The sequence below is a fragment of the Saimiri boliviensis genome, chromosome 5 (assembly GCF_048565385.1).
Source record: "Saimiri boliviensis isolate mSaiBol1 chromosome 5, mSaiBol1.pri, whole genome shotgun sequence".
Classification (NCBI taxonomy): domain Eukaryota; kingdom Metazoa; phylum Chordata; class Mammalia; order Primates; family Cebidae; genus Saimiri; species Saimiri boliviensis.
The window spans coordinates 105927646-105954276 of record NC_133453.1 but is presented as its reverse complement, the minus strand read 5'-3'; the positions used below and the strand labels follow the sequence as shown (position 1 = coordinate 105954276).

Below are 26631 nucleotides of genomic sequence, written 5' to 3'. Positions count from 1 at the left end.
CAATGTGTTCACACACTGTGTTTCTTTTACAAGATGACTATTTCACAAACTTTCCACAACTTGCTCAAACCTTTAGCTTTATTCTAAGTTAAAAGAGTCTTTTAACCTTCTGAACTAGGCAAAAATTTACTTTCTAATGCCTTATAATCTTTAACTAAAAGCACATTTCACTTTTTTTCACAAAGCTTCCATGCAAAACTTTTTTCAGTAGTCTCAATTACGTATTACAATGTTAACTCTTAGCAATTTTTATTTTTGGTGAAAAACTTGGCAGGTAGGTGATTTTAATTTTGTACTAGGTATGGAGCCTAGGATACCAGACACAAGTGCGGATAAAGTCTGACTCTTTCAAGGATACCCAGGGAGCACGGCTAACTTCACATGTTCCTAGACCCTACCTAGAATCTAATGACTCCAAAGCAGCTAAGATGAACAAATTTTAGAAGTCAAAAAAAGCAGTGTATTACTTTAAAGCATTTTGCAAACAAACCTGCCTAATTTAGAGCTAATGTCTTTATGTTACCAATACACTTTAAAACCATCTTTATTTCTCAAATATTACTAAAATCATGTGAACTAACAGGGATTATAGTTTTTATTTTTCTGAAAAAAAATTTGATTTAAGCATTAATTATTTTAAAGCCAATTAGAGAGCTTTTTTATTTATAAACATCACCCACAACACATAAAAATACACAGAATAGATCCAGTAGTTGTGATATTCATATAATTATATTGCCATCAAATGTTTCAATTCAACAGGAGATTATAGAACACAATTTAACAATATTCAAATTCTGAATAAAATATATATTTCGGTAACGATTGATAGTATTTATTTTCTATGTCATTTATAAAATTATATAGCATTTGTGTACTGTAACATTTCTCTATATAATATTTCGTGTATGTTACTCATATTTGTAAAGATTACACATATCTCAGAGATGTAGACTATTGATGTTCAATGTATTCATGAACTAAATTATTCATCCTAATTTGACAACTCACAATCTCGTAACATATTATAATGCTTAGATGAGCTCACTAAAACTAAGTTCTAGTTACCTCAAAATTGTTTGTTTTTAATACTTCATTAGGACATAAAGTCCAATTCAAATTTTATTAATTATACCCCTTGTTCTTCCGTGTCTTTCCAACATAGGATTAGAAAGACTTTCTTTATAAGACTAGACTCAGGGAATTAGTATCCCGTGTTGAAATTTGGCTCTCAGGAAAGCTTTCAGAGAGGAAGTCTCCTAGTTGGGGACCAATAAACCTTACTTAGATTACTGTACATTGTTACTCCCCTGAAAGTAAGGGACAAGCTATTCTCAAACTGCATCCTTGGGGTTCATGATCTATTTCTCTTCACTTTTTCTATGATTTCCCTTCCCATGGTGAGGAGTTTCTTCTTGTTTGTTTTGTTTTTATTAAGTTCTGAAGTTCATGTGCAGATCTTGCAGGATTGTTGCACAGGTACGCACATGCCATGGTGGTTTGCTGCCTCCATCCGTCCATCACCTACATAAGGCATTTTTTTCAATGTCCTCGTGCTGTGTTTTTTCAGCTCTATCAAGTCATTTATATTCTTCTCTAATCTGGTTATTCTAGTTAGCATTTCGTCAAACTTTTTTCAAGGTTTTTACTTTCTTTGCATTAGGTTAGAACATGTTCCTTTAGCTCAGAGAAGTTTGTTATTACCCATCTTCTGAAGCCTGCTTCTGTCAATTCATCAAATTCATTCTCCATCCAGTTTTGTTCCCTTTCTAGTTAGGAGTTGTGATCCCTTGGAGGAGGAGAGATGTTCTGGTCTGTGGTGATTTCATCCTTTTTTTGCTGTTTTCTTCCAATCTTTGTGAATTTTTCTACCTTCAGTCTTTGAAGTTGGTGACTTTTGGATGGGATCTCTGAGTGGACATTCTTTCTGTTGCTGTTGAAACTATTTCTTTCTCTCTTTCTTTGTTTTTTTTTTTTTTTTTTTTTTTTTTAGTTTTTCTTCTAACAGGCCTCTCTGATGTAGGACTGCTGTACATCCACCTGAGACTGCGTTTGCCTGGGAATCGCCTGTGGGGCTGCAGAACAGCAAGAATTGCTGCCTGTTCTCTCCTCTGGTAGCTTTGTCCCCGAAGGGTATTCACCAGATGTCAGAGCTCTCCTCTGTGAGGTATCTTTCTGGATATATGGGGGCCAGGGAGCCACTTGAGAAGTCAGTCTGTCCCTTATCTGAGCTCAAGTGTTGTGCTGGGAGCTTCGTTGCTCCTTTTAGAGCTGCTGGGCAGGGACGTTTAAGTCTGCTGCAGCAGAACTCACAGCTACCCCTTTCCCAGGTGCTCTGTCCCTGGAAGGTGGGATTTTATTTATAAGTCTCTGATGTGCTGCTGCCTTTTTGTCAGAGGTGTCCTGCTCAGCAAGGAGGGAGTCTAGTCACAGTCTGCCTGTAGAGGCACTGCTGAGCTGCTGTGGGCTCAGTCCAGATGCTGTGTAAACTTCATTTTTGTTTACACAGGTAAGGTTAGAACTGCCTCAGCATCGGCAGATGCCCTTCCCCCCATTGAGCTCCATCATCCTGGGTGGAGCTCAAACTGCTCTGCTGACTGCAAATCTCTCATGCCAGAGGGCTTCAGTTGGAGGTCAAGTGATCAAGGCTCTCCTGGTCAACATGGTGAAACCCCGTCTCTACTAAAAATACAAAAATTAGCTGGGCATGGTGGTGCATGCCTGTAGTCTCAGCTCCTCAGGAGGCTGAGGTGGGAGAATTGCTTGAACCCAGGAAGCGGAGGTTGCAGTGAGCCAAGATCGTGCCATTGCACTCCAGCCTGGGTAACAAGAGCAAAACTCCATCTCAAAAAAAAAAAAAATAGAATCTTATGGATGCTTTTAGATGAGTCTGAATAAAGCACCTCAGTAAATGGGAGGGAAAAAAAAGCAAGTAACTTTTTTATAGGGTTATGAGAGGAGGTTGGGATGGGAAGGAGCTTTTTGGGCAGAGAACTAAGTTCATAATAATCTAGGAGGAAGAACTAGTAGGTAAACATTCAAATGTATAACAAAGCTCTGCCCTGTTTGGGATGGCTAACATTTAAGTTTAAACACTGGCAGAGGCATAGGATGAGGCTACAACATTGACTGGGACTGGGTTTTGAAAGACAGTGCAATTAATGCTGCTGAGTTTGGCCTTCCTCTTGTATGTAACAACAGAGCAATACAAATTTCTGGAGAGGAAACATGACCACATTTGATGTTTTGGAGGGTAATTGTTGCAAGCAGTGTACAGAAAAGATGAGGGTAGAGAGAACAGTTTCAAGGAAATCAGTTAAGGGGTGATTGCACTTTTCTAGTATGAAAAATTGTAGCCTGAGGGAAGTAGGTTCTGCTAAAAATGCTGATACTGGGGGCCGACGTGCAACAAGGAGGATGCCACCCAAGCACGTAGCTAAAAGAAGGTCACCCCCAGAAGATCATCCCCAAAAACAAGAAGGTGAAGGTCTCACACAGGTCCCACAGCACAGAACCAGGCTTGGTGCTGACAATGGGCCAGGGCAATGTGGGCCAGCTGGGGCTGGGTGAGAATGTGATGGAAAGGAAGAAGCCGGCCCTGGTATCCATTCCAGAGGATGTTGTGCAGGCTGAGGCTGGGGGCATGCGTACCGAGTGTCTAAGCAAAAGTGACCAGGTCTACTCCTTTGGCTGCAATGATGAGGGTGTCCTGGGAAGGGACACATCAGTGGAGGGCTCGGAAATGGTCCCTGGGAAAGTGGAGCTGCAAGAGAAGGTGTCAGCAGGAGACAGTCACACAGCAGCCCTCACCCAGGATGGCCGTGTCTTCCTCTGGGGCTCCTTCAGGGACAATAACGGTGTGATCGGACTGTTGGAGCCCATGAAGAAGAGCTTCGTGCCCATACAGGTCCAGCTGGATGTGCCTGTGTTGAAAGTGGCCTCAGGAAATGACCACTTGATGATGCTGACAGCTGATGGTGACCTCTACACTCACCTTGGACTGCGGGGAACAGGGCCAGCTATGCTGTGTGCCTGAGTTGTTTGCCAACTATGGTGGCCGGCAAGGCCTTGAACGACTCCTGGTCCCGAAGTGTGTGATGCTGAAATCCAGGGGAAGCTGGGGCCACATGAGATTCCAGGATGCCTTCTGTGGTGCCTATTTCACCTTTGCCATCTCTCAAGAGGGCCACGTGTATGGCTTTGGCCTCTCCAACTACCATCAGCTTGGAACTCCAGGCACAGAATCTTGCTTCATACCCCAGAACCTAACATTCTTCAAGGATTCCACCAAGTCCTGGGTGGATATTTCTGGTGGCGAGCACCATATAGTCTGCATGGATTCAGAAGGAAAAGCATACAGCCTGGACAGGGCTGAATATGGGTGGCTGGTCCTCGGGGAGGGTGCTGAGAAGAGCATACCCACCCTCATCTCCAGGCTGCCTGCTGTCTCCTCAGTGGTTTGTGGTGCCTCTGTGGGGTATGCTGTGACCAAGGATAGTCATGTTTTGCCTGTGGCATGGACACCAACTACCAGCTGGGCACAGGGCACGATGAAGACACCTGGAGCCCTCTGGAGATGACAGGCAAAAAGCTGGAGAACCGTGTGGTCTTACCTGTGTCCAGCGGGGGCCAGCATACAGTCTTATTAGTCAAGGATGAGGAACAGAGCTGATGTAGCCTCTGAGGGTCTGGCTTCTGGCCCGCATGAACTCCCTTGCAGAACAGGGAAACAGTGACAGCTGCATATCACAGCAGGCCTCTCCCCAGCCCTGAACACTGTGTCAGCTCCTGCCTTTTCCCATCAGCAGAACAGAATCATTTTCCTCTTTTTCTTCCTCCTCTTTGCAATTCTCCTGGGACCTACAGAAAGAAGTGGGAGGATGGACGGGGGTTTTTCAGAAGGAACATGGCTCACTCCAGAGCTATAGGGTTGGATGTTTCTCCCCTCTTCCCCACCCTCCATAGTCCTGGCTGGCCCTGCTTTGCCTACTAGAAAACCAAAACCTCCTCCCCTGGGCTTTGGTGCCTATTCTCTGAGCAGCTGGGACTCCATCAAGCCCCATTCTAGTCATGTGCTCCTTTCCTGTCCCTAACAATCCACAGGCAAACAAATGGTAGTCATAAGACCCATCTGTCATGGACTCACGCCCAGAGGAATATGCAGAAAAAGCAGAGTTGTGTGGCTGTGGCAACTCTAAGCCAAATATTTGGCTCGGAACTGGTGTTCATAGGACAAAAAAAAGTGACCAAGAAAAGAGTGGTTCTCCCAGAAGCACAAAGCATACTCTTGCCCCTCAGACACTGCCTGTGTACGTCCCACCCATCCATTCGGCTTCACCTGCCGCCAAGGGCCTGGAATAGAAAAGAGAAGCCAGGCTGGGCAGAGCAGAGCAGGGCATGGGGTGGGGAGAGAGGGTAGAGGGTTTTATAAACAAACTTACCGTGATATTGAAAGAGGAGGGATTGACGGAAGGATAGAATGTTCGAGGGGCAGAGACTAGTCCTGAGATGGAAACAGTAACTTGTACAGTGGCTGAGAAAATAGAACATAGTGTTTGATTTTTAAAAATTGTAAAATATTTTGTAGGGGAGAATGAAATCTTTTAACACTTTTAATAAATTTAGAGTTTAATAAAAATGCTGATACTAATGAAACAGCTGTGGCTCTTTCTACTGTCCTGGCTCAAAGTGAAGTTTTGAACTGTTTTTTGGTTTTCTGAAACCACCCAAGTTGAGCTGCTTGTTCTTTTTGCACTGCCCAGTCCCTTCAGGTGTCCACAGTTGTACCCTTTCTTTTAGGGTCCTCAAAAAGTGCTCAGTCATTGAAAAATATTTACAGTAGAGTTGAGATGTGTTGAGTGAAACATGAGGATGTACATGAGTGACATGGAGTGAGGTGTAAGCAGCGATCAGAGGAAGACCTTCATGGGGGGCAATGAAGGCAATGCTAGCCGTTCTGTCAAGATGTGAGCAGCACTCTCCTGAACAGTGGTGGACAGCCTTCCGCATGGCTTGGCTCCATCACCTGCCAACTGCCCCTGGGTTGGCCCTAATGGCCACTTTTAGGGCAGAAATGGAGTTCTTTCCAAGTATGATTTCTGCTTTTCTCTGTGTGATCCCTTTGAGCCATGCAGGTCACCCTGACCTCATTCTTGTCAGGTTCTCTATCATCCTATTGATTCCCTGGAAAACTGCAATCTTAATTGTTTATTTGTAGGCTAATTTTACACCTTTATCTTTCAAATCTTTGACTTTGATTTTCAAAAATTATTTCAAAACTCTTGGTTCTTATAAACTAGCAGTTTTCAAAACTATCGTATTTAATGTGAACTTCAAAAAATTCACACTTTGTTTTTCTTTGTGTTTGAGCTAAATAAATTTTAAACCTCTGTTCTCACATTCCCCTTAAAGATATCTCTAACAGTTTGCATTGTCCTTGGTTTGAGCTAAATATTATATGTATATTTGAGACAGTCTTGCTCTGTTGTATATGTGATCTATTTATATATCACAACAATCACTTGGGGGAGTTTATTAACCATAAGACTTCCTTTCTCCTCTCTCCCCATCTTCTCCTTGGGACTTTGATATAGAAGTTACGGGATCGAATCTGGGAATCTGAATTTTAAACAAACAGATGCTTGTGGAACCATGCTGCCCTTAGAGAAACCTGTTCTAAAGCCATAGTCTTTTTAAATATGAAGTTTGCACACACAAAAAATCCATTAGGATGGATTAAAGAAATAGAACTTTAGTTATTTTTCCAAATAAAAAAATAAATTTCAATTTCACATTCTATTAGAGTGATTTTTTAACTGGTTGACCTTGCCCACTTGAGTTCTTATGTTAGATGGCCAATTCACATGCATGGTCCAACAGATATTCTCAAAAGAAAGAATGGGTGCCACCTAGTCCCCGCACCAGTGTGGTTGCTCTTATACACTGCATGGCAATTTCCAACTATGTGGGTTATACCATATAATTGTCATTAAAGGAATCCTCACAAATGGTCAAGTGGCATAATTATATTCCTGAAGAGAAGCCACAGAGTGAAGAGAAAGAATTATTAGATGACGCTTTTTCCTATTTGTAGTTAAAGGAAAAGGTTTCATCAATCACATTATGAGTCAAACACAAGAATGATCTAATCAGATTTGAAAAACATTGACTCAGTAATTTTAAATGATCAGAAATGTTACTGGAAAATAGAGATCCATACACAGTATCAGCAATAGCAAACCTTAATTGGCTATTGTACCTGTGAATTAACTAATAAAAGGATGAGATCTTCAGGATGCTGAGCACTTAAAATCTAAGCATCCAGAATATTATTAGAATAAATTTAATTAGACATATGATTTGTAAATAAATGAAAATTCATATATTGTGGTAATATGTTAACAGCATTTTTTGCTGGTACATGTGCATCATTAAGAATATTAAGCCTCGGGGCCAGGCACAGTGGCTCATGCCTTTAATCCCAGCACTTTGGGAGCCCAGGACAGGCGGATCATGAGGTCAGGAGTTTGAGACCAGCCTGACCAACATGGTGAAACCCTGTCTCTACTAAAAACACAAAAATTAGTCAGGCATGGTGGCATGCACCTGTAACCCCAGCTACTCAGGAGGCTGAGGCAGGAGAATTTCTTGAACCCTGGAGGTAGAGGTTGTAGTCAGCTGAGATCGTGCCACTGCACTCCAGCCTGGGTGACAGAGCGAGGTTCTGTCTCAAAATATATATGTGTGTATATATATGTGTATATATATATATATGTATGTATATTATATATATACGTTAAGCCTCTTCTTTCTTTCTTTCTTTTTTTTTTCTGAGACAGAGTTTCACTCTTGTTACCCAGGCTGGAGTGCAATGGCGTGATCTCGGCTCACTGCAACCTCCGCCTCCTGGGTTCAGGCAATTCTCCTGCTTCAGCCTCCTGAGTAGCTGGGATTACAGGCACGTGCCACCATGCCCAGCTAATTTTTTGTATTTTTAGTAGAGACAGTGTTTCACCATGTTGACAGGATGGTCTTGATCTCTTGACCTCGTGATCCACCTGCCTCGGCCTCCCAAAGTGCTAGGATTACAGTCGTGAGCCACCGTGCCCGGCCAAACCTCTTCTTTCAAGCAGGGCTATTCAGAGTGTGGTCTGTAGGCTGCCAGTGGGCATGAACTATTTCTTACAAGTTCATGAAAAATATGGCAAGGAGAGTCAGCATTTAGAGACTTTTACAGCAATTTGGTAGAGTAATTTTGTGCCTATTGAATCTAATCATAAAGAAATTAAACTTCTATTTTGATTGCTTTTGGCTTCTTACTTTATTTTTCTACTTATTTATTTTTGTTTTGTTTTGACCTAAATAGCAGTACATGATGGATGGGAAACTGCAAAAAAGGATTTCACCACAGATAATTTAAAACACATTGTTTTAAAGCATAGGAACGATCCTAATTTGTGCATAATATCCTAATTTATTTTATAAATTAGTATAGTTTTGAAATCAAAAGCTGACAAACATTCCATAATAGAAAACCTACAATTATGTTATGAGTTAAATATTAGCAAATCAATCCAGCCTCAACCTAAACTGCTAACATGCATGACCAAGTTGAATTTTGTTTTTAAGCTTTTAAACTGCAAAGATGGTTTAATTTTTAATAATGTGTTATTTATGTTATTATGATATTGGCTTAAATGAGACAATACTATATTGCTAAATAGTCATGAAAAATTATTTCATCAACAAAACAGGATATTAAACAGTAATGAGTACAATTTTTCATAATCATGTATTTAGTAGAAAGCTGGAATATTAGAAATGAAAACATTTACAGTGGCTGTTTTTGTTTTGACTGATATTTTCTTCTTTTGTTTATTGCTATGTTCTAAATTTTCAATAATACTTTTTCTTAAAACAGACAGGATCTTCTTCTGGTACCTAGGCTAGAGTACAAAGGTGTGATTATAGCTCACTGCAGCCTTGAAGTCCTGGGCTCAAGGGATCCTCCCATCTCAGCCTCCCAAGTAGTTGGGACTACAGGTGCATACCACCACTCCTGGCTAATTTATTTATTTTTTTGTAGGGATGGGGTCTTGCTACATTGCCTAGGCTGACCTCAAACTCTTAGCCTTAAGCCATTCTCCTGCCCTGACCTCCTAAAGTACTGGGACTACAAGTCTGAGCCACTGTGCCTGGAGTATAACATATATAATTTTACATAATAAGTTAAAAAAATATACAGTCATTACAGATATAAAGCATTGTGTGTGCCTGGAGTCTAAATTCCTGTAAAACAAGTAAGGATTTAATATTACTCACAGGTTTACACATTTTTCACCAGCTTGTTTTGGACGTAATTTACTCAGTGGCTCATTTTAGTTTCATTTTCAGGAATGAGCAATTTGTAATTGACAAAGGAAAGCAATTTTAAAAATCCCATTAGCATCTCTCAAACTACTGTTCATTACTTGATTTGCATAACGGAGACAGACTTTTTGTTCTCTGAAAAATATCAAGTCTTTTCTTTCCCCACCCTGTGGCCTTACCTATTTTCCAGGTAACAGGGCGGTAGGTCCAGTCTTCATCCCTTGAGATTTCCCTCCCCATGATGGGTCTGTCTTCTAGATCAGTTCATTTCTTTGCTTATGTGATTACTCTGAATTTCTGACCCTTCTTTACTGACTACTTGTCGAATTCTTTCTCTGATAGTTCTAGGCATGGCTGATCATCCTTGGGTTTAACTCATAATGTGATTGATGAGAACTTTTTTTTGAACTACAAATAGGAAAAGCATCATCTTTTTTCTTTTAACACTTAAATCACATGATAGCTTTATTTATTATCAAATCACTAATACTCTCTAAATGTCTTGCTGAAATAATTTAGTTCAGTAGTCCCTTTATTTTCTTGTGTATTTAGACTAGATTCCTCAAAGAAATCATACTTTCTTTCAGAATACTTTTACCACACCAAAAAACAACTCAAAGTGATTGTGTTGAGTGAAAAGAACAAGATGAGAAATTGTGAATTATTTAATAGTATTACATCTTCATTCGTTCTCTCAAAAGAATATTTGTTGAATACCTACTATGTAACAGTCACTGCTCTAGGAGCTGGTGATATGGCAGTGAACATACAAGATGGGATCTTTGCCATCAAGTTGCACATAAATGCATTTGTGCGTATACATAGACATAGAATAAAACATCAGTCTGCAATAAAACAAACAGTAAGAGGACAGAGGTTGTACTGGTTATTCTTCATCACCTATCTAGATCTATTCCCTGCCCTTTGCTGCTTGGCTCTTCCAGATCCCTGTTTTTTGTTGCTCATGAAGAGCTAATGCCTGTTCTTTAGGCATATATTATTGGGCTCTTAGGCAGCGGGCCCGGAAGGCAGATCCCATACCCTGTTATGTGATATTTCACCTAAATTCAGAAGTGAGTGAAGACTTGAAACTAATGGGACTTTTGCAGATTCCTGACACTTCTGAGGACTCAACAAAAATGACAGTGGCATGGCATGGTCCATGTTCAGGAGGTGGGTGCCATGTTTTGAATAAAAGAAACAGTCAAGGGAAGCTGAGATTTATGTTTAGTACAGAAGGCTTTCTGAGGAGGTACCAAGTAAATTGAAGCCTGAATTGAGAAACTGAGTCGTTCAAATATCTGACCGAAGAGTGTTCCAGATGGAGAAAATCACATGCAAAGGAAAGTTTGAGAAGCAGCAAGAAAGCCAGTGTGGCTGATGAAGTAACTGAGGGAGCAGTGAGAGGAGCTGAGGGTGGAGAGTTAGCCAGAAGCTGGCTACACAGAGTTTTTTAGGCCGTATTTTGGAGACTTAACCAAAAATTATGAGTGAGGTTGGAAGCCATTCAAAGCTTTCAACTTTGTGATTTGAAACTATGACTTAACATTTTTAAAAGATGACTGACGGCTGTGTGGCAAACACACTGTCAAGGGCAGAAGTGAAAACCAAGAGACCTATGACAATAGGAGACCAGGTGCTAAGGACAGAAACTTGTACTGGGGTTGCAAGTGGTGAATGTCTTGACTGGTCAGATTTAGGAAATATTTTGGAGGTGGAGCTTGCAGGGTTTGGTGGATTGAATACGGAATGTGAGAGAAATGTGTTGAGTTCAGGACAGCCATAATGGTTTTGGCCTGAACAACTGGAAAAATGGAGTTGGTATTGACTGACCTGGGGAAAACTGTGGGAAGAATTTGGGTAGGAAATGAAAGTTCCATTTTGGACATATTAAGTTTGAGTGCATTTAACATATTCAGTGCACATGGAGAATAGACAGCTGGTTATTTGAATCGGAAGTAAAAAGGAGGGATTTGTGTTGAAGATAAGATGTGAGGTTTGTTGCTGAATGTGGCATCTAAAGCCAATTGGCTTGGATGAGATCATTTCTAGATAAGCACTGGGCAGGTGCTTTGCTGGATTCTGAGGATGGGAACAGGGCTTCATGGGCACAGGATCTTTGCAATCACGCAAGACCTCTTGTTTAGAAGGGCTCCATGCTTCATTGAATGCTCTGTTCTCACTGCCTTGAAATGCTTAATAATTTTTAAACAAGGGCCCTGCATTTTCATTCTGCACCACACCCTGCAAATTATTTAACAGGTTCTAGTTGGGAATACAAGGATGCAGAGGAAGAGCCAATGAAGTAGACTAAAAACCAAGCAAGTATGAGGAGGTGTCATAAAAGCCAAGGGAGCAAAATGAGTGACAATGGACAGCATGACCCATAGACTCAAAAGGATGCTGCAAGGTCAAATGCCCTCAGGACTGACCATGAGTCATTTAGCAACTTGGGTGTGCTTGTTGCCCATGTTGGAGTGGATTGAAGAAAGAAGAAAAAGTGCTGAATGTGAACAACTCTTGCAAGAACTTTTCTTGGAAATGGGAAGCTTAAAATTGGGTAGGAGCTGAGAAATACATAGGATCGAGAAGTTTTTTTTTTTTTTAAGGTGGAGGTATGTTACAAATGAGGGAGTGAGCACCCTTTGTGGAGTCCTTAAGGAACATTCCAATAGGCTGCGGAGATTATACTGGGGAAGCATATGAATAAAGGATTTACTGTATTCACAGGTCCAAAAGAGGGAGGCATGACATACCTTGTGGGGTTACCTGGGCCGAGCACCAAGAAAGCAGGCTCAGCCAAGCAGGTGGGGAGCCAAGGGTAAGTAAGGACTTGTGGGCAGGGTGGAGTTTACTAGCAAAGCAAGAGGGGATATCATGGGTGTGCTTAAATGTCACAAGGCCACGGTCAGGAGAGAGCAAGAAGGGGCACTTGTGACAGGGCCCAGCCTTGTCACATTGGTGTAACTGATCATCTGGGAAAGGTGCCCACAGCCTGTTTGTGGAGATGTTGAGGAATCAGAAAAATGTGGAGTTTTTAGAAGTTTCAATTCAAGATGTTATGGTGCATCATTTTTCTTGCCAATGACTTATTAACAAAGAAGAAAAATAATGAGGCAGGAATAGAAATCATTTCTGGAACAAAGTCCTTCAGAAGGAGTGGGAAACAGGATCCAGTGCACAGTGTGGGGTTGGGCCTGGGAGCCAGGAAAGCCAAGCGCATGGAGACAGATGCCTGTGCCTGCTGCATTGTGGAGAATCATCCATTCTGATTCCTTCTGTATCAGAATTGAAGTCTTCAGCTGAGAGTGAGAAGCAGAGAAGGAGGAAGGGGGCAAGCAAGGAGAACTGACAGGCAGTGCAAGGGCTGTGAACAGCCTGAGCACTGAAGTGGCTGAAATAGGAACATCAGGTGTCTCTGGTGATTATTTCTTCTTTGTAGTTTTCTGATTTTCCAGTTGTTCCCAAATAGGCATATTTTACTTCTACAGTTATCATTTTTAGACTGTTACAGAGGGGTGAAAAATAGGACATATAATGTATGAGAGAGAGACAGGATTTGGGGGAGGTGAGTAGGGAATCAGAAAGAGATAGAAGACCTCATTCTGTTTGCTGGTAAAAACAATGCTTGCAATAGATGAAGAGAAGTCCAGTTTTCTGCAGAAATGTGGGCCAAGATGACCAGGAACAGACCTGTGTTCTTTCTAGTTAAATGATTACTAGCTTGCTTTGCTTTTTATACACTGAGATTTGTGCCACAGATCAAATATTGAACTAAGAAAACTCCAAATCGGCAACCAACAGAATGGGAAAAAATTTTTGCAGTCTACCCATCTGACAAGGGGCTGATATCCAAAATTTACAAAGAACTAAAACAGATCTACAAGAAAAAAACAAGCCCATTCAAAAATGGGCGAAGTATATGAACAGACACTTTACAAAAGAAGACATACAGGAGGCCAACAAACATATGAAAAAATGCTCATCATCACTGGTCATCAGAGAAATGCAAATCAAAACCACATTGAGATACCATCTCACACCAGTTAGAATGGTGATCATTAAAAAATCTGGAAACAGATGCTGGAGAGGATGTGGAGAAATAGGAACACTTTTACACTGTTGGTGGGAGTGTAAATTAATTCAACCATTGTGGAAGACAGTGTGGCGATTCCTCAATGACCTAAAAATAGAAATCCCATTTGACCCAGCAATCCCATTACTGGGTATATATCCAAAGGATTATAAATCATTCTACTATAAGGACACATGCACACGAATGTTCACTGCAGCACTGTTTACAATAACAAAGACCTGGAACCAACCCAAATGCCCATTGATGATAGACTGGATAGGGAATATGTGGTACATATACACCATGGAATATTATGCAGCCATCAAAAACGATGAATTCACGTCCTTTGTAGGGACATGGATGAACCTGGAAACCATCATTCTCAGCAAACTGACACAAGAGCAGAAAATCAAACACTGCATGTTCTCACTCATAGGTGGGTGTTGAACAACGAGAACACATGGACACAGGGAGGGGAGCACTATATACTGGGGTGCATTGGGGGAAATGGGGGAGGGATGGGGGGTGGGGATGTGGGAAGAGATAGCATGGGGAGAAATGACAGATACTGGTGAGGGGAAGGAAGGCAGCAAACCACACTGCCATGTGTGTACCTATGCAACAATCTTGCATGTTCTTCACATGTACCCCCAAACCTAAAATGCAATTAAAAAAAAAGAAAAAAAAAGAGAAAACTCCAAAGTATGGTGCAGTAAAATTAAAATTTCTGTAAAAAAGGAAATTGAGCAGTAGTAGGAGGCCTATAGTGAAGAGCACCTGAGAACGCTGTAAACCACGGAAGGCTGCGGTGTGGGTGCAAAGCAGAACAGACTGCTTCGGTCCCATGATCTCTTCCCAACATAGGGTCTGCAAGAGGGTGTCATAAGGAGGACTTGTGCAAGAACTCTGGGAAGGAATGCAATCTCTGCTCACAAGACTTGGTAGGGTCTTTGCAGATGGGAGTGTGCAAGACAGGAAAGTCTTGCAGGGCAGAGATAACCGAAATGCCACAGGCTCTGCCTATGTTCTTGGAATAGGGAGTAACTCTGATTGCTCTGTGTCTGATATCTTCCAGAGATAAAAGCCCCTTGATGCATTGTGTGTGGTTAGACCTGGTGGTGCCTTATCCACTGTGCCTCTATGCAGATTCACCTTAATATTAATGGGTGGTAAAACTCAGTGTCCTAAGTTAGCATTTCTTAGAAGAACCACATTTACTGTTGAATGCTGCAGACACAGGCTCCTTCCCCTCATCTTACCCCACAAATTTTTTTGTTTACCCTTCTCATCTCCCCTCCCCACAGCCCACAAGATTAACAAGGTAATGCCCTTAATAAAAATGTGTGGACCCCAGAGCTCAGGGCCAACAAGGTCTGGTGAGCAAGCATGCATTGATCCCTGGACACATACTGTGGAATTCTACTCTTGTCTTTGACTTTATTTCTCATTTTCTCATCATCACCGGTACTCAGGGCACCCACGTACAGGGTTGGGGCTGGCTCCCCACAAATGTACAATATGTTTTTGACTTTTTATTCAGACCAACAGATTTACTCCATCTCTAGGTCTGAGCCACTGTGCTATAGCTGGCCTAGAGTTAGAGCCTGAACAACACTATTTTATATAAGACAAAGCTGTTTTTAAAATAAGTTGTAATGACCGCCCCATTCTCCTCACAATAACTGCTGGCCTTGGCTTCCGTAAATAAAACTGCTAGTTTGCTCTGCAAAATTCCCACTATGTAAAGCTGCTTACCTTTTCTTATCAGTAACTGCCAGAATTGCTAGCCTTTGCTTACTGGTAACAACCAGAATAAGCAGCCCAAGCTAATTCCATCCTGGCCCCTGCTACTTGTAATAGGTAACTAAGATCTGTTATTTCCACCACTACCCAGAGGATGTAAACTAATGCTTATCTTGACTTCTGTAAACCACTTAGGTAACAATCAAAGTGACAACAAGTCTCCTAGCCCTTGGAATGTTCAGAGACTCCCAGCCTCCTCTCTGCCCAGGAGGTGATTTACAGAATCCACTAGCCCTTGGAATGTCTGAAGCCTTTCATCCCCATCCCCGCTCCTCACCCCCACTCCCAAGGTGGTTTTTTGGGTATAAAACGTCTTGGCACCCTCCTTTTGATGCCACGGGTTGGAGAGACGCGAGTCCTCCATGGCCACTGGCAATAAAGACCCTGTAATTTGGCATACTTTTGTCTTGGTGTTAACTTTCTATGCTTGGTCGAGTATAAGACCACCAACTGTGTTTCTTCATTCAGTCTGAGAGTTTGATAGGCAAAGTGGTGGACACTGTTCTCAAATTCTGAAACTAGGGGAGCTACCATTCTGGGCTCTGTAGTGGTGAGGTGTACTTTTATCCCTGCCACATTTTAGTGGGAAGCCTGGTGAGTGTCAGTCAGGGACGATGAAAACATCTCTTACACCAGAACCTCACTAATCTTGTAAAGTTTGCTTGCTTGTTAAAATGATTGAAAGTAAACGTTAGGCCGGGCATGGTGGCTCATTGCCTGTAATCCCAGCGCTTTGGGAGGATAAGGTGGGCAGATCACAAGGTCAAGAGATGGAGACTATCCTGACCAACATGGTGAAACCCCATCTCTACTAAAAATACAAAAATTAGCTGGGTGTGGTGGTGCGCACTTGTAGTCCCAGCTAATCGGGAGACTGAGGCGGGAGAATCACATGAACCGAGGAGGCAGAGGTTGTAGTGAGCCAAGATCCACCACTGCACTCCAGCCTGGTGACAGAGTGAGACTCTGCCTAAAAAAAAAAAAAAAAAAAAAAAAAAAAAAACAGCAAAAAACAAAAAAGGTGAATATTAGAAGTTGAGGTCCTTGATAACTGTTTACAGAGTGTCAAAGCCACTCCCTATTTATTATGTCTTAGTAGATTTGTCTGACTTTTTAAAAATGTCAAATCAAGGCCACTGTTCTGAAAGGGAATTTCACAGATAATATATTGTTATGAAGAGCTGGGTACGATGGCTTATACCTGTAACCCCAACACTTTGGGAGGCTGAGGTGGGCAAATCATGGGGTCAGGAGTTTGAGAGCAGCCTGGCCAACATGATGAAGCCCTGTCTCTACTAAAAATATAAAAATTAGCCAGATGTGGTGGCATGCATCTGTAGTCCCAGTTACTCAAGAGACTGAGGCAGGAGAATCACCTGAACTCAGGAGGTGGAGGTTTCAGTGAGCCGAGACCATACCACTGCCCCCCAGCCTATGTGACAGAGTGAGACTTGGTCTCAAAAAAAAAAAAAAAGTTCCTCTGAGCTATTTACTCTCATCTTTCTGTTGAAATCTTTATTGGAATCATAAATGTCAGCTTTCAGAACAAGATGTGGGAATGAAATCCTATGACTGTTGGATTCAATTAACAACACCATGTAGAGCTCAGCTGTGTGGGTCCAGAGTAACTCTGCATGGGGTGTGAGGTAGGGTGTGTGTTTGGAACTCTAAAGGGGACAAGTTGAATATTTCAGAGCCAAGGGCAGCTGCAGAAGCCAAGTCCTGAGTTTTACACTAGGACAAAAGACAATAGATTTTTCTCTCATGGTGGAAATAATATTTAACCCAGCAATATGTATTTAGATAATGTCATACTTCCTTCTCGAAATATACAAACCCTTTGATGAATTCCATCTTTGAACCCTTTCATAATGAATCTCTTACATAATAAATGTTTCTAATACATTTTTCAGTCTTTGTATTCATATACAAATGTAAATTCTTTTCTTTTTTTCTTTTCTTTTTTTCTTTTCTTTTTTTTTTTTTTTTGAGAGGGAGTCTTGCTCTGTCACCCAGGCTGGAGTGCAGTAGTGCAATCTCAGCTTACTGCAACCTCTGCCTCCCAGGTTCAAGCTATTCTCCTGCCTCAGCCTCCCGGGTAGCTGAGACTACAGGTGCACACCACCACACCTGGCTAATTTTTTTTTTATTTTTGGTAGAGACAGTGTTTCACCATGTTGGCCAGGATAGTCTCGAACTCCTGGCCTCATGATCCACCTACCTCAGCTTCCCAAAGTACTGCGTTCACAAGCATGAGCCACTGTGCCTGGCCATAAATTCTTAAAAGAACAGCATATTTATTCTAAGTTTATATGTTATTACTATTTAAAACAAAGACACCGCCGGGCCTGGTGGCTCACTGAGAAGGTAAGAGCTTTGGTTATTGTAGGTGAAAAACTCAGGTTATGGCTGCACACGGTGGCACATGCCTGCGGCCTGTACTCGGGAGGCTGAGGTGGGAGGATCTCTTGAGGTGAGGAGTTTGAGGCTATAGTGTGCTGTGATTACTCCTGTGAATAGCCATGACAGTACAGCCTGGGCAAATAGTGAGACCCCCATCTCTAAAAACATTGAAAAGTTAAAAAAGTTTCAGACATGCTTAGAAGCAGATTTTTCAAATCCCGTGGGGAAGGGCTTAGAGAACAGTATGATCAGTAACCAGCTGGACAATGCTTAAAGTGTCATCTTTGGAAGATGATGAACTAAAGAGAAGGAATCTAAATCTTATCACCTGAAACTCTCTGCAGTCTGGCAGCTTAATTGGGTGTCTTTGAGAAAATTATTGTCTCATTTATTGTATTTGTGTAATGAAAATAATACATTGTGTACTTGTGAAATTTAAATAACAAAACATTTTATATATTTACATATCTCCTGGATATAGTACAAGTTTAAAATATTGTAGTTTATTGTCAGTTTCCTGAGAGATGACACCAATGGCAAAACGGTCACCAAAACTATTCCTTTAGAATTAGAGAATAATCCCAACCTCATGGACAAGATGTGAGTCTAAGCACCCATAGCATTCGTCAGCCTGTCCTCTCTCCTTTAAAGAGCAAAACAGGTATTCCGTTGTGATCGAAGGACTTTCTATCCATCCCTGCATTCCTAGATGCATTGGGATACCCGCATAGAAGTTGCAGACTCTTTTCAAACACTGATGGAATAAAATAGTCATTGCCTCTGTTTTCTCGTAGCTAGCATGGAACACTGATCTCAGGCTTTTGGCGGGGGATTGGGTCGGTGGCAATCCTCATCCAAGGATGAGGCCACATAAGTCATGGAAGACCTTGCCAGTTCAGGTAGGTGATAACTCTATGCTCTGTGTGGCTGGTCAGGGAATCAGTCACCGACTCACCTCTGTGAAACAGAAGATGGAACGCAATCTTGTGCGTCAGAGGGGAAAGTTCCAACTGTTCTGCGACTTTTAAAAATATTTTCTCAAAACATTAAAAACTGTTTTATTGTAGGTTATAAATGTACACGGACTTTTTTTTTAAATAGTGAAACTAATATTTAGTATACTGTAATTTCAAACATCAGAAACGTGATCAATATCTCTTTATAACAATCTTAATGGAATATAGTTTGAATGATGCTGGCCCTCCTCTTCTCATTGTAGTACTTACAGTATGGAGTGAGCTATACCTTGGCAAATGGTCGTTCTCCTTTCTAAGTTTGAATCAGCTTCCGACTATTTATTCTTTGTGCTTTCAATGTCATGAAATACCTCTGAGAATTCCTTTAATGTGAGTTTTGTTTGTTTTGTTTCATTGCCAGTGTCACTCTCCTGGGACATCTTTATCCTAAACTAAATAAACAATACATTTTCTTCATGTATGTTGTTAAGGCTGCCTTCCCTAAGTTCCTCTGGAATGTCTCAAACAGTGGCAATATTCCCTCTGATAGCTGTTTCTTCCATAACTCCATTTACACTCAATTTGAATTTCGCTTTCAGAGTGTGTTAGTCAGTGTTCTCCAGAGAAACAGTACACACACACACACACATACACACACACACACACACACAAATTTATTTTATTATATATATGAAGAATTATATATATAAAGATTTATATATGTATATGTGAAGATTTATTTTATTATGGAAAGTGGCTTACACAATTACAGAGGCTGATAATTCCACCACCTGCATTCTGGAGAACCAAGAGAATCAGTGGAATAATTCAGACCAAAGTCCATGTCCAAAGGCCAGAGAACCACAGTGCCAATGTGCAAGTGCAGGAGAAGATGGATGTCCCAGCTCAAACAGACAAACAGTGTAAATTTGCCCTTCCTCCACCTTCTTGTTCTATCAGATGGTGCCTGCCCACACTGGTGAGGGTGCTCTGATCTTTACTCAGTCTGCTCATTTACATGCTAATGTCTTCTGCGAACATCCTCACAAAGACACCAGAAATAGTGTTGTACCAGCTGTCTGGACATCCCTTAGCGCAGACAAGTTGATGCATAAAATTTACGAGCCTTCAGAGTTCTCTATTTTTGTTTCTTTGTCATACCTTCATCCTTGTGACACTTCACTGTTGGCCAGTTTTCTCTTTGATTAGCCATTTTTGAAAATGTTATGCAGGTTTATCACTGAAAGAAAAGGAAAAAGCACAACTACATGGTTACCTGCCAGTGTGTCAACTGAATAAAAGATGTGTGGTGGCCAATCACCAACAGACATGAAAAGAAGTGACATAATTGGTCACTGATTATAATGCGCCTCTGGTATACATGTAGCAATTTATGGGTTGAAGGTCTAGCAGTGAGGTTTCTCCTTTATGCAATTATTCACAGGCAGTATACCACAGCGACTGATATCAGAACTGTGTTGTTGGAGGACTGACGTCATTGAACTAAACGGTGGTAACTGAAATCTGTGCAATACAGGAACTGTGCTAAGCAAGGATGGGCTGATTATTAATAGGACTACTTTCTTGCTTCTCTTTTTATTTTTAGTGCATCTAATTCATCTGACATTTAATTGATCCAGATTTTCTTCCAGGGTGACCAATATCCTACTCATCTAACAACCCAAGGACCTCACAGTATCTTACATGTAGTTTTCACCTAAACCTGGGTATAACCATTGTAGTCATCTTCCTGGTCATGCTAAGCACCTATACTGTAGTTATATCCTAAGATTTCATCTCTGTTAAGCTCCAGATGGTAATCGGTGTTTTTTGTTTTTTTGTTTTATTTTGTTTTGCTGGATTCAACTTTATTCACTGAGTATGTTCAATAATTTAATAGGTATTCTTTAACCCTCCATAGGATTAGCGAATTGAGGCTGCTTTGTTATTGCTGTTCACAATAAACTTCCATAGGAAGTAATTTACAAGACTCTAGACCTTTGTTAACACTGAACTTTCTGGGCATCTTGTCTGAGTGATGTATCTTCAGTGAAGTGAAGCCTAAGAGCTGTCCTCTCTGCTTCCTTGACCTTCTTCACAAGCTAGTTCTCCAAATATCCCCACAGCTGGGAGACCAACTAGCTCCCAAGTTGGAACACGGTTTGAGTTCTCAGACTCGTTGCTTTGAAGATAACACCAAGAAAGGCACTTCTGCCTGATGTTCTATCTGCTAACTCACAAATCAGAGTCTGGAAAGAGTAATAATGCCTCACGTACTTAGTCAGGGGTACCTCTCTTCTTGATACTGCTATAGAGAGATATAAATGCCTCTTCTTCACCATTGACTTCAGTAGCTGGGAAACAGGACAATATGTCTACATTTTTCTTTATATGTAACACAAAAGTCCTGCAAAAGAATAAGAGATAAACAGGCAGAGGCTGTTTGGCTTTTTTATTCTGAGCCTCCAAAGAAAAGCCTATTGTGTCAAGCTGGGCAGAATTTTGTGCCTATCGTGACCCATAGAGTATAATGGAAGTAATGTCATGTGCCCTCCAAGGCTAGATGATAATAACACCTTACACCTCTGCCTTTCCTACTTAGGACATTTTTTCTTATAACCCAGCTGCTATACATACTGCGAGGAGGACAGAATAACCCATGTGCAGAGGCTGTGCAGAGGCTGTGCAGAGGCAATTTGGCCAGTAATCCATCTGAAATCCCAGCCAATAATCAGCATCAACCACCAGGCATATAAATGAAGATGCATGCAGATGATTCCTGCTCCAAGCTGCTGTCACACCTAATCTTTGAGTCTTCCAAGCAAATGCCCCAGATGTGGCCATAGCAGACATATAAGCAGTCTGCCCTGTGTCCAAACTAAATTCCTGACCCATAAAATCTGCAAATACAAATGTCATTATTTGAATACAATCATATGCCACTGAGATTGGGGTGATTTGTTATGCAGCAATTATAACTAGAACAAGAACCCTTGAACTTGCAAGACACTTGATATTATATGAGTTATGAGATCAGTAAAGTATCTTTTCTTATCCACACTTTCTAACATAACCACAATGTATATGGATAATTTGTTTAGTCGATAAGGACATGCTGAATGACTGATTCCATGTGGATGGGAGAGGGGAGGGTATGCTGCATAGGTTTCATGTCCTTAGATGCTGGTGAGAAGAGGCTGTAACACATTAATTGTTCCCTTCTCTCACTCATACAATAGCACTGGTAGCACATTATCTTTTCTTGTGACAGTGTTGCATTAAGTTTTTTTAGAAGTAGCCCACAAACTGTAACAGAATGTGATGTGATAATTTCCTACCTTCATCAAGTTCTGCCGAGATGCAGATGTCTCCTTACTTTTGTAGACAAATGGTTAATCCTGGGAGGGGCCTATTTGAATTCTTTTTTGTTTTGTTAGTCTTCTTTTTTTTTTTCTGACACAAGGTCACACTCTGTTGCCCAGGCTGTAGTGCGGTGGTACAACCACAGCTCACTGATGCCTTGACCTTCCGGGCTCAAGTGACCCTTCCACCTCAGCCTCCTGGGTAGCTGGGACTCCAGGCATGCATCACAAAGTCTGGTTAATCTTTTGTAGTTTTTCATAGAGATGGGGTTTCTCCATATTGCCCAGGCTGGTCTCGAACTCTTGAGCTTAAGCTGTCTACCCACTTCAGCCTCCTAAAGTGAGCCATCTTTCATCTCCCCAACTCATCTTCTGACTCTGTGCTTGAACTGATGTATTTAAAGATCAGGGACCTTTCTGACCAATGTCAAATGAGATGGTTCTGGCTCTCAGAGGGATCAGAGGCAGTCTGAATAGCAAGGAAGATCAATTCAATGATCGATTCACCAAACAAGGCCAAAACATTGGTGTCAATGAATAAGCCAATTGCTGACATAAGTACCTGCATCAGAAGTTACTTGTTTCAACTACTTGAATTCAACACATCATCACCACTAGGCAATTATAAAACCTTAAGTTATCTTCAGCAAGTAAGTGCAACTTACTCTTCCATCCTCAGGTGGGTGGGGGAAGGCTTTGCCATTTTCAGAGCAAATTCATCTGGCTTAGCAGGAAGCCTTAGCAGAAAGCAAATTCCATAGTCAAGTCTCTCAACCATTACATTTTAGGATTATATTCTGGTGGTACTTCTTAGAAAAAAGAAAGAAGTAAAGTTTCATGTATGAGATAAATTAGAGGACAAATTATTACTTCCTGTCTTCTTATAATCTTAGATAGCCTCTAAAAATCTTTTTAAAAAGTTGTATTATTAGGCCGGGCACGGTGGCTCAAGCCTGTAATCCCAGCACTTTGGGAGGCTGAGGCGGGTGGATCACGAGGTCAAGAAATCGAGACCATCCTGGTCAACATGGTGAAACCCCGTCTCTACTAAAAATACAAAAAGTCAGCTGGGCATGGTGACGCGTGCTTGTAATCCCAGCTACTCAGGAGGCTGAGGCAGGAGAATTGCCTGAACCCAGGAGGCGGAGGTTGCGGTGAGCTGAAATCGCGCCATTGCACTCCAGCCTGGGTAACGAGCGAAACTCCGTCTCAAAAAAAAAAAAAAAAAAAAAAAAAAAAGTTGTATTATCCATCTTGGCATGAAATAACTCGAGATTAAAGGGAGAAATATCAAGGCCCTGGGAGGAATAAAAAAAGGAAAGAAAGAAACTTATCAGAATTACATCTTTGTTACACGAGGGGCCAAAACCAGAAAGCTTTATACAAGGTTTTGTGTCTCAGCAGGAAGCATTGCCCTTATACCATAGAATGTCATTGCAATCATATGGTATCAATAACAAGCGAATTATGACCAGAACACCTAGGACCTGTTTTTCCATAATTTAGATGTGAATTCTTCTCACAAATCTCAAATGCATGTTCATTCTGAACACTGGCTGCTTTCTTGACCCTTTTGCTGAACTGAAAGCATTATATAGCTATAGTAAGACTAAAACTAGTTCCTGAAACATCTCTCAGTGTTGGGGTAAGCAGCAAAGGAGGAAGAGTTTACAGTGTGCCTACATAAACTGCTTATAAGTAATGCATAAAAGAAATCAGGAACAAACTGTGGAAAGCCACAGAGGCCTCTGGGGAATAAGGCCTCTCTATTGCCAGCATATTCCCAGGAACAGAGTGACCTAAGCTCTGATATTCTAAACATAGGCCTGCTCCCACCAGCTGCACTGTCTATTGATAAGTATACACTTTCAGCTCTTGAGAAACCACATATACCACCTCTGCTATCGATTTTATGTCTGAAGCACAGCCTCCCTTCATCAATTCACCCTACCACCTGTACTGTAGATAAAAGTGATTGTGTTCAATAAATATTGTGGAACCCAGAGCTCAGGGCCTTCACTGCCTCCATTACAAGTGATGGTCCCTGGTCCCACTTTCATTCTTAATCTGTCTTTTTCTCATTCCTTTGTCACCACCAAACTCGGGGTACCTATGGGTGGGGTGTAGGGGCTGGCTCCCTATACCTCAGAGTGGCCAAAATATTTTCTTTATGATATAAAGCAATTACAATTCACATTGCTTTCTGCAATAGAGCTTTCCTTTTGTTACATAGGTATACATGTGCCATGGTGGTTTGCTGCACCCATCAACCCATCATCTACATTAGGTATTTCTCCTAATGCTATTCCTTCCCTAGCCCCATACACCCCAATAGGCCCTGGTGTGTGATGTTCCCCTCCCTCTGTTCATGTATGTTCTCATTGTTCAACTGCCACTTATGAGTGAGAACATCTGATCTTTGTTTTTCTGTTTCTGTGTTAGTTTGCTCAGAATGATGGTTTCCAGCTTCATTCATACCCCTGCAAAGGACAGGAACTCATCCTTTTTGATGGCTGCATAGTATTCCATGATGTATAGTGCCATGTTTTCTTTTTTCTTTTTTTTGGAAAATGTTAAAATTTATTAATAATAGTTACCACCACATAATTAATTAAACTACTTATTTATTATACATAATGACATCTTCACTAGACTGAGTGCTCAAGGATTTGAGATGATTGGCTATTCAGCACACCCCAAAGATTGAGATCCACTGTATTTACACAAAGCCAAGTCGTGTCAGCAAGGGTCTGTCAACCTAATTCTGGAAACACAACCATTCAAAATTTATTTTCCAGTGTTCCTTTTTGGAAACCAACAACACATCTTTAATACCTACACACCTACATCTCTACCTTAAAAAAAAAAGTGTAACTTCAAAGATAGTATCTAATCTTCAAGCTTAAAATTTAAGTTAAAATTCATCTCTATTTTCTGGGCACCTTTTAGTGATCCTAAAATCTACGTGAAAGCTTTTGTGTAGCAGGAAAACACCCACATTTTGGGTCAATTAGTGCAGATGGAAACAGCAGAGGTGCTACACCTGATAGCAAAGCCAGACGGGAGCAAACAAGAAGGACCAGCCCCTTGCCCCTCTGTGCTCCTGAGAGGAGCTGGACCAGTTTCACCTAATTACACCCAACTTTGTTTAAACGTTGCATAATTAGACACTATTCTCAGGACAAGTTTGATAAATATACAAAAACTGGGTGCAACTTCATGAGTTTCTTTCCATCTTTCTATTCTGATTCTTGTATCCAATTCAATAGTTACATCCCTCCTTATTATGTAGTATCCAGGTTTAATGTCTGTGCTTGTGTGTATTTTAGGACAGAGGTGGGCTTTCAGATTCAGAATCAACTGTACTCTTGAAAAGTAGGGACAGAAGTTTTTAAGCCACTCTCATCCCTCCCAATAGTTGGAAAGAAATATTGCATATTACAAAAAGACCACAAAACACATCAGCAGACCAATACCAGCTCAGCCTAGGGAAGCACATGGACAATTCTTGTAAAACATTTAAAATACAAACTCAAGGTGAAACTTGCTGGGAAGGCACAAATACACCAAAAATGTTGTCCCTGAGGTTTTGTTTGGTTGTTTAATTGTTCCGTTTTGGTTTGTTGTTGAAGATTAGATACAATTAAAAAAAAATTTTGGTGACTTCCTTTATCTTGTCAGAAAGCTTTAGAATACTCCTGACTGCCCTAAGAATAAAAATTTCTAAGCCATTTGAAATGAGTCCTTTGGTTTCCTTTGCTTAACATCTCATGGAATATTACCCCAAGAAAATCTATAGACAGAGGAACCAACTGCTGTGGTCTCTTCAGTCCACTGGCCCAGCCTCTGTCTCTGTCCCTGCCCTCCACACACTTCCAAGACTGCAGGGGAAGGAGGAGCCGGAAGGCAGCCACTTTGGCATTCACTCACCCTGAAGAGGCTTCCCTTCTCTTCCCACAGGCGAATGAGGTATTTCTATGACTAGTCTCTTCCCCTTCCACTCTTTAACTACACTGAGGCCAATTTGGACAAGACCTGCATATCTATATACATAACAAATTAATGTATAAATACATTACGTACAACTGACGATTACATGTCAAAATGAAGGAGCAGATCTACTTCAAGAACTAAATAAAATTTCAAAAATAAATTAAAATGAAAATACAGTGTTTCCATTTTTGCAGGAAAATTTTGTAAAATAAACCAAAAACTCCCCCCCCCCGCAAAGGTCCATTGCTTATGGATGATGTTTGCACTCCACCGAGATGCGACGACTAGCCCAACTGCAGGATGCATCAACTCCTGGCTTCGGTGTTGGGATTCCTTGATTCCAGGAATAGTAAATGCTGGAATCCACAGGGCGAATGCTTGTAGATGAGGTTGAAGAGGGGCTGCTCCATGGGCATCCATGGATTTCCCTCTGTCTCCCCTAACCTTCCCCACATCTGCCTGTAAGACAGTCAAGCTCACATCCTCAGTGGAGACCTCCCAGATCTCTGACAGGAGAATCAGTATCAACATCAGTCCTGGGGGATGCACCCCACTTAGAAATGTCACATTCCAGCTCCAAGGTGGAGCAACCATATCTTCATTAGTGTCCCAATCCTGTAGAATTATACAGGAACATGGAATTTGGCAAAGGGGATTTCTAAGGGTGACA

The 26631-nt window shown here is 41.3% G+C and overlaps 1 pseudogene; it reads left to right on the top strand.

The window, feature by feature from the left end:
- The first annotated feature begins 3417 nt into the window (after window positions 1-3417).
- On the top strand, window positions 3418-4672 carry LOC101049588 (regulator of chromosome condensation pseudogene; annotated as a pseudogene).
- Window positions 4673-26631: the final 21959 nt, after the last annotated feature.